The 10,000-nt window shown below is 43.6% G+C and overlaps 4 non-coding genes across 4 annotated transcripts; 1 reads left to right on the top strand and 3 right to left on the bottom strand.

The window, feature by feature from the left end:
• The first annotated feature begins 677 nt into the window (after window positions 1–677).
• Window positions 678–760, top strand: Trnal-cag (transfer RNA leucine (anticodon CAG)). The gene has a single exon. It is a non-coding gene; the product is annotated as a tRNA-Leu (tRNA).
• Window positions 761–1,027: 267 nt separating this feature from the next.
• Trnal-cag (transfer RNA leucine (anticodon CAG)) lies at window positions 1,028–1,110 on the bottom strand. Its single transcript has one exon. It is a non-coding gene; the product is annotated as a tRNA-Leu (tRNA).
• Window positions 1,111–1,953: 843 nt separating this feature from the next.
• Window positions 1,954–2,036, bottom strand: Trnal-cag (transfer RNA leucine (anticodon CAG)). The gene has a single exon. It is a non-coding gene; the product is annotated as a tRNA-Leu (tRNA).
• A 562-nt stretch (window positions 2,037–2,598) lies between these two features.
• On the bottom strand, window positions 2,599–2,681 carry Trnal-cag (transfer RNA leucine (anticodon CAG)). The gene has a single exon. It is a non-coding gene; the product is annotated as a tRNA-Leu (tRNA).
• Window positions 2,682–10,000: the final 7,319 nt, after the last annotated feature.

The raw sequence follows: 10,000 nt of genomic DNA on the forward strand, positions 1-10,000 counted from the left end.
CTTTTTATGTTACATTTAAAACTATACATTCAACATCTTCAATATAGGCCTCAAGAGTCGAATGGCAAAACAAAATATCAATGAGTATTAATTTGCAAAGCTTATACGAACCAGCTGATATCGAGGATTGTGAGAATAAGACATAAAAATCGAAGAGAGGGAAGGAACGAGGGAAAATTCTGAATCAAAACTGAATCAAAAGAAGAGGAAACACGGAAACTGAAAATCAAAACAAACCCAGAACAACCCCTACTAAACCATGGCCCACAATTTACCGTCCATATTAGCATATTTGTTCCGCCTTGCCATCGTACACCTCCGTCATATGCTAGTTATGCTCCAGATATGCTAGTTTGCAGCGTTGACGATTAATTGGAAAACCTACTTAAAATATGAAATGTTAAAAACATGTTAGAGTCTCAAAATATGTTGCTAGATTATTACATTGTACTTTTCGTTCGGTTGACTGGGAACGGCGAAAAACGAACCTCGTTTTTACAAAACTCCCAAATGCGTCTTATAATTAGCTCTGCGTACACGCAGCTAATGATAGGTCAGAGATAATGCATTCATAATGGCCTATTGCGCAAGCGTACATTCATGCGCATTGTTGATTTAATAGAACACGCCAGATCAGCGGGTGTCCCGTTGAATTCTGAGGCGAGAACAATAGATAAGTCAGGATGGCCGAGCGGTCTAAGGCGCTACGTTCAGGTCGTAGTCTTCTCTGAAGGCGTGGGTTCGAATCCCACTTCTGACAAATTTGACCTATTTTATCGTCTGTGAAGATCTTAATAGTGCTCATTTAACTATTACCGCGCATAACGCCGTAGTCTAATCTACGTACAACTAATTGAACTCTATACTCAAGTGGCGTCTGTTTGCCTTGCCTTAAAATGTGATCATTGCCTAAAAATAAATAAAACGAGTCAAAGTAATAAATTGTTCTCAATAGAAGTTCTATTTTATCCAAATTTGGTAACATATAAAACGTACTAAGTAGCTCACTAAATGACAAAAAGTAGAATGTCAGAAGTGGGATTCGAACCCACGCCTTCAGAGAAGACTACGACCTGAACGTAGCGCCTTAGACCGCTCGGCCATCCTGACTTGTTGCGAGGGGGGAGGCCCAATTAACTACAAGTACTCAAACACATAGACTTAATCATGCTTGTTTGAGGTAAACAAGCGATATTCAAACGCAATCTATGAAGGTTTGTTTGTTAAATGATCAGTTTTGGAGTTAGATTAACGTTAATTCGTTAGGTTCATTGGTATGTTTTGGTAATTCTATATGAGTTTCCTAAACTTTAATGTTCAGTGTAGATTATAGCGGGAAGGTGACGCATAGCAAGTAACGGTGGAGCATAACGGATTGATGTGAATCATTTATACCTCTAGTTTCTTTATTAACTTGGATCGTTTTCCCCTTTTTTTGGGTTAAGTATTGAAAAACTTTTCTTTTGAATAAATCTTTCTATGGTTCACATGCAATCTAATGAAAAGAATTTGTTCGCCAAGGAACATCTTAACCCAGTTCTTTATCTAAACACTTAACAACTCCATTGTTTTGCCGAAAAACGATCCCAATAACACATTCCCAACACGTTCTTACATAAACCATATTGAACACCCACCACCTTGTTGAAAGCCCCTTTGGTTCAAGGTGTCATTCTGCTGCTGTTTGCTCCTGAACCTGTGATAACAAAGATGGTAAGATGGTAACAAAGATGGCAACAATTAAGAAAGTCATTTAAGATTTTCACAGAAAAATAGTACGGCATGTCAAGATGGTCAGGATGCAAATTGCTGTCTTTTTACAGAAGAACACACTGCATGTTCGCATAGTCGCGAACAAGGCAAAGGTCAATAATTATAGTCGATAATAAATAATAAGATTGAGCCCTTCAACCGCTTATGGTACAGAGGCCCCCAAATCTATTGTTTTTTTACTGTCAGAAGTGGGATTCGAACCCACGCCTTCAGAGAAGACTACGACCTGAACGTAGCGCCTTAGACCGCTCGGCCATCCTGACTTATCTATTGTTCTCGCCTCAGAATTCAGCGGGACCCGCTATCTCGCGCATTTTTTTGATTAACCCTGTACATGAATGTGCGCTTGCGTAATCAGTCGCTAAACATTCATTATCTTAAACCTATCGTTGGCAGCGTGTGGGATGAATCTGAAATATCAGTGCTTTTTGCACGATATATTAAAAAGACTATAGACTTAAGATTTATGAAAGCCTGCGTCATGCCAGCCTCAATCAACAAAAGATAAAGAAGGAAAAATAGATTACTACAATCCAACAACTGATCTTGAAACTCCTCTATTTAATAGAAAATAGAAGAAAAACTATACCATACAACGAAAAATAATAAATGCAAGCTATAAAACAATCCAACAATCAATCTATCAATGTGCCGGATAAGTAACAACTAAACATGAACCTCACTTACCTTCCATCCATCGCTTAAGTAGTTTAGCCATAAGCCTTTTGTTGTCCTTGCCGTTATATATTCATTAAAGATAGATAGATAAAAACAAACCATAAATTATGCTACATCTAATCTACAGCATAAATAAAGGAATTAGAATGTCAGAAGTGGGATTCGAACCCACGCCTTCAGAGAAGACTACGACCTGAACGTAGCGCCTTAGACCGCTCGGCCATCCTGACTTGTTAAAACAATAGAATCTAATTGCTTCCGGGCGAAATCTACAATCCTTGGGATATTCATTATCAGATAGTGGCCCTCGTCAACCACGTCTTGTAACACGAGCACGTATAACAGCGCAGTGATCATATGATACAATGGATTTAAGCCCTTTGATTTTCGATTAGCGGTAGATAGTTACAAAGCACCCAATGAAACAATTTCGCGCGTTTTTAACCATCTTACCAGACCGGTACCGAAATGTCCGTTACAGAGCAGTAACTGCGTGCTCCGTTCGTTGCTACCACCATTCCCACAGAGTCCAGCAATTTACCGTCCACCGTCTAAATCATCCAAACGGTTAATCCAATCCATGCATTCCCAATCCCAACCGCTCTGCTCACATAAAATCCTTCGTCCCATGCGCGCAGTGACCACGGGTCACTTGGGTCTGGTTTTAATTATTCGCAGTTCATAGGACGTCCATCCAAGGCGCCGAATGGTCATGAGGTTGACCTTTTCTAATACCGAAACGACCATTAAAGCAGTCTAGCACACTTCTAGGGAGCGTACGGCTTAAGACAATTTTCTACCGTGATTCTCCTCCTGCTCCCGGTGCACGGGGTGATAAATCAAAGGCCTGGCAAAGGTCGTCCCTTGGCTACCGTGTCCAGTTGCAGCGAGCAGGAACGCGGGACATCGCGTTACAATCAAATCCATCTCACCGTTTCCCACCACAGCCCCGTTGCAGACTGTGACCCTTGGGGCGTTAGCGGAGTAAATCAAAATATAGTGAAACAAGTTTGATCGCTTGTAAGCTGGTACCGTGTGGAACGTGGTTCCAGGTTATGTTTGCTACAAACTAGCAGATTGCCGATTGCCCCCTCTGACCGCTGACCGCTCAGAAGGACGACGCACAAAAGATTAGGGTTCAAGTGAGATGTCCTGTACGACCGGACATCCCGGAAAGGTAATAATAATTAGGGAAACTTTCAATTTAAATCGGAATCCTCGTGGCTGCCGGTTGGTAAAGGTCCGGTAGGCACACGGCACACGGAAGCTTGACCTGCCCTGTTGACCCGGTCATCGTCCAGTCCAGTTGGCATCATTTGCATACGATTGCATTCGCCGAAATCGACTTCGAAGGTTCCCCTCATCCAGGTTCACCGGTCGGTCGGTCGGTTTCGGATCCTTTAAGAAAAGGGATCCCAAGGGTCAACGGTGGAAGCGTTGGCGCATCGAGTAAGGTCGGACGGCGCAGGGCGAATCGCATAAATGTCTTCCCCACATCCTCGGCTGGTCAGTGTGAGAAAAAGGTCAGTATTAAAACCGTCGACCTCGACCCAAAAGGGGCACCACCACCAAAACCACCAGCACCACCGCTAGACTCCTTCGTCCTTTTGGTCAGGCACCTTCGACCCATCCCTTCGAACCCTTATCGAGGTGACCCCGCAGACCGGGATATCCCGTGCTGGACGCAGTTGCGGCGCGCCGCCTTTGGCCGTTTTGCTGCCAGTTGACCAGGTCACGGCGCCAGGGGCCAAGTGTCGTAACCCCTTTCCGGGGAGTGTTTGTGTGGCGCACGCCATCAGCTGACCATTGGTCAGTCAGGGGTCCGTGTGACCGAATCCAAGGGGCCAAGGAAGAGAACCGTTGTTAACGGCCACGGATATCCGCGTGTAACTACATCATAATAAAAGCATCACTGCGGCCCTCGAAGAACCGTCGACAAAGAGTAAGAATCGCGAATGGCTGAGGGGTCGCTGGAAGACGGTCAGCAGCAAGGTCAAGGGGCGTCTTGATTTAATCAAATCCGATCCGGTCCACGGTTCGTCCAACTACACTGACCAGTCAGGGCGCACGGAGCGTTGACCACTCCGGGGTCGACCCCAACGATTTGCCAAATGTCCTCGAATTAACATCGAGAGCAGCGTTTAATGAAGAACATGCACTTCAAGAGGGACCCCTCGGTGGTTGCCTCGGGCGTCTTGGGAGAGCGCAGTATGAAGGGTACGACGAGTAATGGCGACCATCAGAAGGATAAACCCTGATCCTGAAGGATGAGGGCCTTCGAGAAGAGCTTCGAGTGCAGTTGTTCTAAGCGAAGACTTTAGTTTGATTTTTTTAACATTATAAATCCTTTACTTTTTTTATGGAGAGAGCAACTGGAATATTATTAATTCAAACCGAATTCAGGAAAGAATCATGAATTATCCATTAAACTTTTTAAACCTTTAAATTTAAAGAAGAATGAAAACTAACAGGTATTAAACAGTGACATCATAACTTCATGATCCATTACAGATTAAGAAAAGATTCCATATCTTTTAAGTATCTGACATCTGTCTAAGGCATCTGAATTTTTGTACTTCACATTTCATAACTTGCAGAATTAGAACGATGCCTTGAAGATTATCACATGTTCTAGTTACAAAATATCATTTACTAATAGCCCCTGAATGTCGTATAATGCTGCATTATTCAATTCAATCCCGGATACTGTATTTAGCGAGTTCCAATGGTATTCCCAACGGCCAACCGTCGTCCTGTAGCCAACACGGCCCTAGCAAATGGTAACCAACGGCCAACAACGAACCGTTAGGCGCCATAAAAGGGGGTAATCAACAGCCATGCAGATTAAACAGCCGTGCAGCAGACAAGATAGCGCGATGAGCATACAGCTCAACATAAAGTAGGAAGAAAAAAAAATCCATCATACGCACACACCGGCAAAAGACGATAGCACAAACTGCAGAGGATAAATAGAGAGAAAAAAAAACAATACAGAAAGTACCAAAGAAGACGCCGAGAAAGAAGCGGAAGCGGCCAAGGCGAACCATGCCGCAGGACGTTGATGATGAATATTCCATCGAAAATTGGCAAACAGGATATAAATCAAAGGGGGAACTCTCGACTCTCGCACTATCTCGATACGGTTCCGGCCAGTTCGCTGCGCCAGTCATTGCCAGATCCAGGTGGAGTCCTGCTGTCGGTTTCTGGCCCCGCGATGGAATGAATTCTGAAAAGCGACGGAAGCGTGAAAAAAACAAGAACAGAAAGAATCAAAACGGAGAGACGCAACGAAAGTAACCGTAACAGCTAGCTGTCCTAGCTGTGAGAGCTGGGTGATGGGTGGTCTCACCAAGATACAAGCCCATAAAGGGGACAATATTCTGCCACCAGCAAGCCATTTGGCGAGTGAGGAAACCGAACTCGCGCAAAAGTCAACACAAGCATCGTTCTTGCTGCGATGTGGTCCAGTGTTAAACATTGAAAGAAGAGACAAAGGCATTGCTAACTGCTGGGAGGCCAGTGGTCGACCGAGGATGTGGGAAAGCGTCGTGGAAAATTGAGAAAAACCGAGTGGCGACGGTTCTTAAAAATGGGTTGTGTAGATGCCCGTGGATCCCGAGTGTTGTATATTCCGTTTGGCTTGAATTCCTCTGCCTCTATGCTTATCGATTCTGATTAGCTCATTACTGACTTTTTCTCTTAACTTTTTTTTCATATATCTCATTTCTGAAAGTTTCCCTTTAGCCTTAACATAGATTTTTTCTATTTTCATCTTATGTAAATGCAAAATCCCTTTTGTTTTCTTGCATGTTTCATATTCAACCGTCCAATGTTGCCCCCACAAACCCCTCGTCTCTTGTTTAATGCTTTAGTTAATTTTCGTATCGACTTTCCACGAGTTTACCGAGTACCGTGTTGCCGTGCCGGGCCGGTCGGTAAAAGATTTTGAACATAAGAAGTCGTTATGCGGGGCCCGTTTGCCGAGAGGTACGGAGTTGCTTGGGAAAAGGGGTGATGAGTACTTATTTCTTTTCCAGCTGCGTGCTTCCATCTTTCCGGGAGTTTTTTTTTTCTTCATTTCACCACGTTCCGTGGACATCTTGGGCGGCTTTTTTCTCCGCTTTCGCTGTTGTAGTTCGCTTTTTGCTTAACTCTTTCACACGAACTCGCATCCCTTTCGCGCTACAAGCCGGCGCCGATCGCTGGTGTGCTCGCTCGCACTGCTACACGAATCCTGAAGGTGTCAGCAGCGGCCTCGTTATGTACTGCTACGATGATGATGCGTCTGCCCGTTAGGCATTGCTCAGCGATAGCGCTAATGATAATCTGAGGAAGGACGTCCAACGACCGGATTCTAGCGTGGCTGCTTCGGCTTATGCGTCGAATGTTACGAAAAAATGAATGTTTTAGATTGGCATCGGTTAAAATCCATCTTTAAGTTTGTTTTCGTTTTCTTCCTCACCTTTCGGCGTCCAGCCTCTCGCCAACTCCTTCCCTCTCGGTTGTGCTTGTGATGGGCACGCCGTGCGGTGTTTTATGTACAATTTCGTCATCTATTTCTTCATTCTGAAGGAGTTGTCGTTGCGGCCTGCATCATGGCGCTATCCTCGAGCCTGCACGTCGTTCTACCAGAGTGACGTGATTTCATGTCGGTCTATTACTCTCGCTCTCAGCTGAAATGTTAGCTTCGGTGTTTTATATTTTTTCTTCTTCTAATTCATCCGAGGCGCGTGGGAAGTCTACCCTTCCAAGTCTGGCCCAATGAAATGGCTAGACTCCATTATGACGCAAGAATGAGGGTATATTCCGAGAGGATATATCTGCAAGCTGATATTAGGTAATAGAGAAATTACTTCGCCAAATAACATCGTCCCCGTTGTCAGGCGAAGAGTGCCGATTATTCCAACCAAGAGGGAGATGTGTAGAGGTTTTTTTGCTTTTAAATGTTTACTTTTTCTCCTGAATTATGCTGATGGTATGGGGTTGAATGGTTTTGGAGAATGAAACAATTCACAACACAATTACAACGATAGTTTTATAATAACGATTGTCTGCCAAATAACTGAGTGTAGCTATTGACGATTTTTTATTGAATTACAGAAATAACGTAACCATCATAACAATCAGTCACCAGCTACATACATACACTCACCATTCCTTATCAACCATTTCAAATATCCTTCATTTGCTTCATAAATAACTTCTATACCTTCCATGCTCCATGATATTTAAATCGAAGCGAAGCGAAGAATCAGAAAACTTTGAACAACTTCCGATTAAAACCAGCAAGTGTCTTGTTAAAAAAAAACTGAAACTTTTTCACAGAAGCAAAATAAAAAGAGGCCACCTCTTCCTGTTCTCTTGTAATTGCCAACTTGTAATTATTGCTGTGACATTCTCAAATCATTCCCGAGATTCTTGTCCCCTTCTCTACCCACTACAGTTGATTGAATGTTTCTCAGAGTGGTCGCAACAATTGCGACTGAGAGAGCTAAATCAGAGGCGTAGGATAATTAGTGGTTCTACTGGTGAGTGATGAAAGTTTTTCGATTCTTTTTTATGGTATTTGATACGTTCAAAGGGATGTATTTTAATTACTTTCGTAGAGTGAGGAGAGTGAGGATACGCTCTAACATCCTTTTCTGTTTCTTTTGTATTGAGAGAACATTTGAATGTTGGGATGGATGTCAAATTAATTCATCAACTAAGAGTATAAAAATCGCTAGATGTCATAATGCCATGATACCAGAACGGAATATTAACATGATTTCATACGATTCGTAAAACATTTGGACCTCGTCCTGAAGAGTGGCCCGGCGCTGGTGTTGAAATCTTGCAAAGGTTTCCAAGCTGCTGTTTGCTGGTTGATTAACATCTATTCGCCCAGAAAGTCGCCGACGATACGAAAGTGATAAAGAGATCGTAATTTGCTCGGATTTTGTATGCTTGAACTAGGATGAAGGTTTGCTCGAACGAACCGGCACCCATCCCCATCCTAAGAGATCAAACCAGCGAAGACAGGACGGAAACGGGACTGAGAAAATCGGGTCCGACTTGTTCGTTAGCGCTGAACGGAATCTAAAGTCAAACTTTTCCTTCACTGGGGGCCTGGGTCTTTTCCTTGTAACCGGCTTTCCCCCGCATGGGATCAGCAATCATGCGAGGTGTTGCTGGGAAGTAAAACATTATACAGACCGAACACAGACTGGAAGCGGAAATGGTAAATGTAAATTTCGAAAACACTCCGAAGCTGTAGCTGGAGAATGAATTTGTTTGAAAGTTGCTACTGAGTCTGGGAGTTCCACTAACTTGTTGATTTACACTCAGTACACTTGGTGCTCAGCAAAAAATCGGATTTTGATTCGTTTAATGTTTCAACTCTATTGAACTGATTTTTAAACTTGTTTTTTTTCTCGAAAGCCGACTTCAAATGAAATTGGTATTATTTTCTTGGATTTGTTTTCCGTTTTCATAGAGTTTTAAACTTCAACGAAGGATCTATCAACGAATCCTGGAAAGTAGATTCATGTTTCTGTCTGAGCTGGACAGCAGAAACGTTAACTGTGTTCAACTTTAACCACCTTCAGCAAATGGCGTTGCTACACCGTGGTACCGTGGATTCCATAACACGTCCCAACAACGCCTTTTCCACCACAGGACACAATGTGCAACGTTTCGCTCGAGTGATGAGGAAAATTAATCAAAGTGGTGTCCATTATTGCCTCCAATGTGAGCCGCTTGGTGGTGATGGTGTGCTGGAGCTTGAATCACTCTCAATCCCTTGCTATCCCTCGCCACTTTCCTCATGCTACCGGTCGTTTGTGGGAAAAGTCGATTCACATGACAGGTCCACATGACGCCCCCGAAACGGACGGCACAGCAGACGGACGGTCGCAATCGAAAATAAGCATTTTGATGAAGATTTCGGCAAAAGAACTGGAATTTGTAATGAACCATTTTCGATTCGCTCATTACCTACGCCAGCAAGGACGTCAGCGGATCAAGCTTGTTTTGAGGAGGGAGAAGGGATCGGGGGTTTTTGGGAAGGGTTAAAGCCACATACATGCCCTACGCTGCTTGATTGCTCGCTTGTCTCTCCGCTCGCCGTCGCTTTCTCGCTTCTTATCCTCGCTCGTGGGTCTCGCGGAGTCCGATGAACGATTCAAAATGGACTAAAACAAAGGATAGCAATGGATGTATGTTGTAATGGTATACACTCGAAAGGATCTGAGCTGAGCGTGGGTTGAGGTGGTAGCATGGTTTGGAGTCTGTGTCGTGCCTTTGTCGTCTTTGGTCAAGAAGATGGCGCTTGCGGCAAGGTTGATGTAGACCAATCGTCCTTGGATGGGATTTGATTGGAAGAAGAAGCAAGGCATTTAACTTTTGTTTGCTCGGTATAGTTAATGGTACACGTTGAAATGGAAAGTTAGCTGGAGTTTAGTGTTCTAAGGTCGTCATTAGAGTAAAGGTGAAGTAGCACCTAATTTTGAAATGGGCTCAATACATGACCTGGAACGTTTTAAATTGATGAAAGAAGCTTTCTGATCAT

The sequence above is a fragment of the Anopheles aquasalis genome, chromosome 2 (genome assembly GCF_943734665.1).
Source record: "Anopheles aquasalis chromosome 2, idAnoAquaMG_Q_19, whole genome shotgun sequence".
Classification (NCBI taxonomy): Eukaryota; Metazoa; Arthropoda; class Insecta; order Diptera; family Culicidae; genus Anopheles; species Anopheles aquasalis.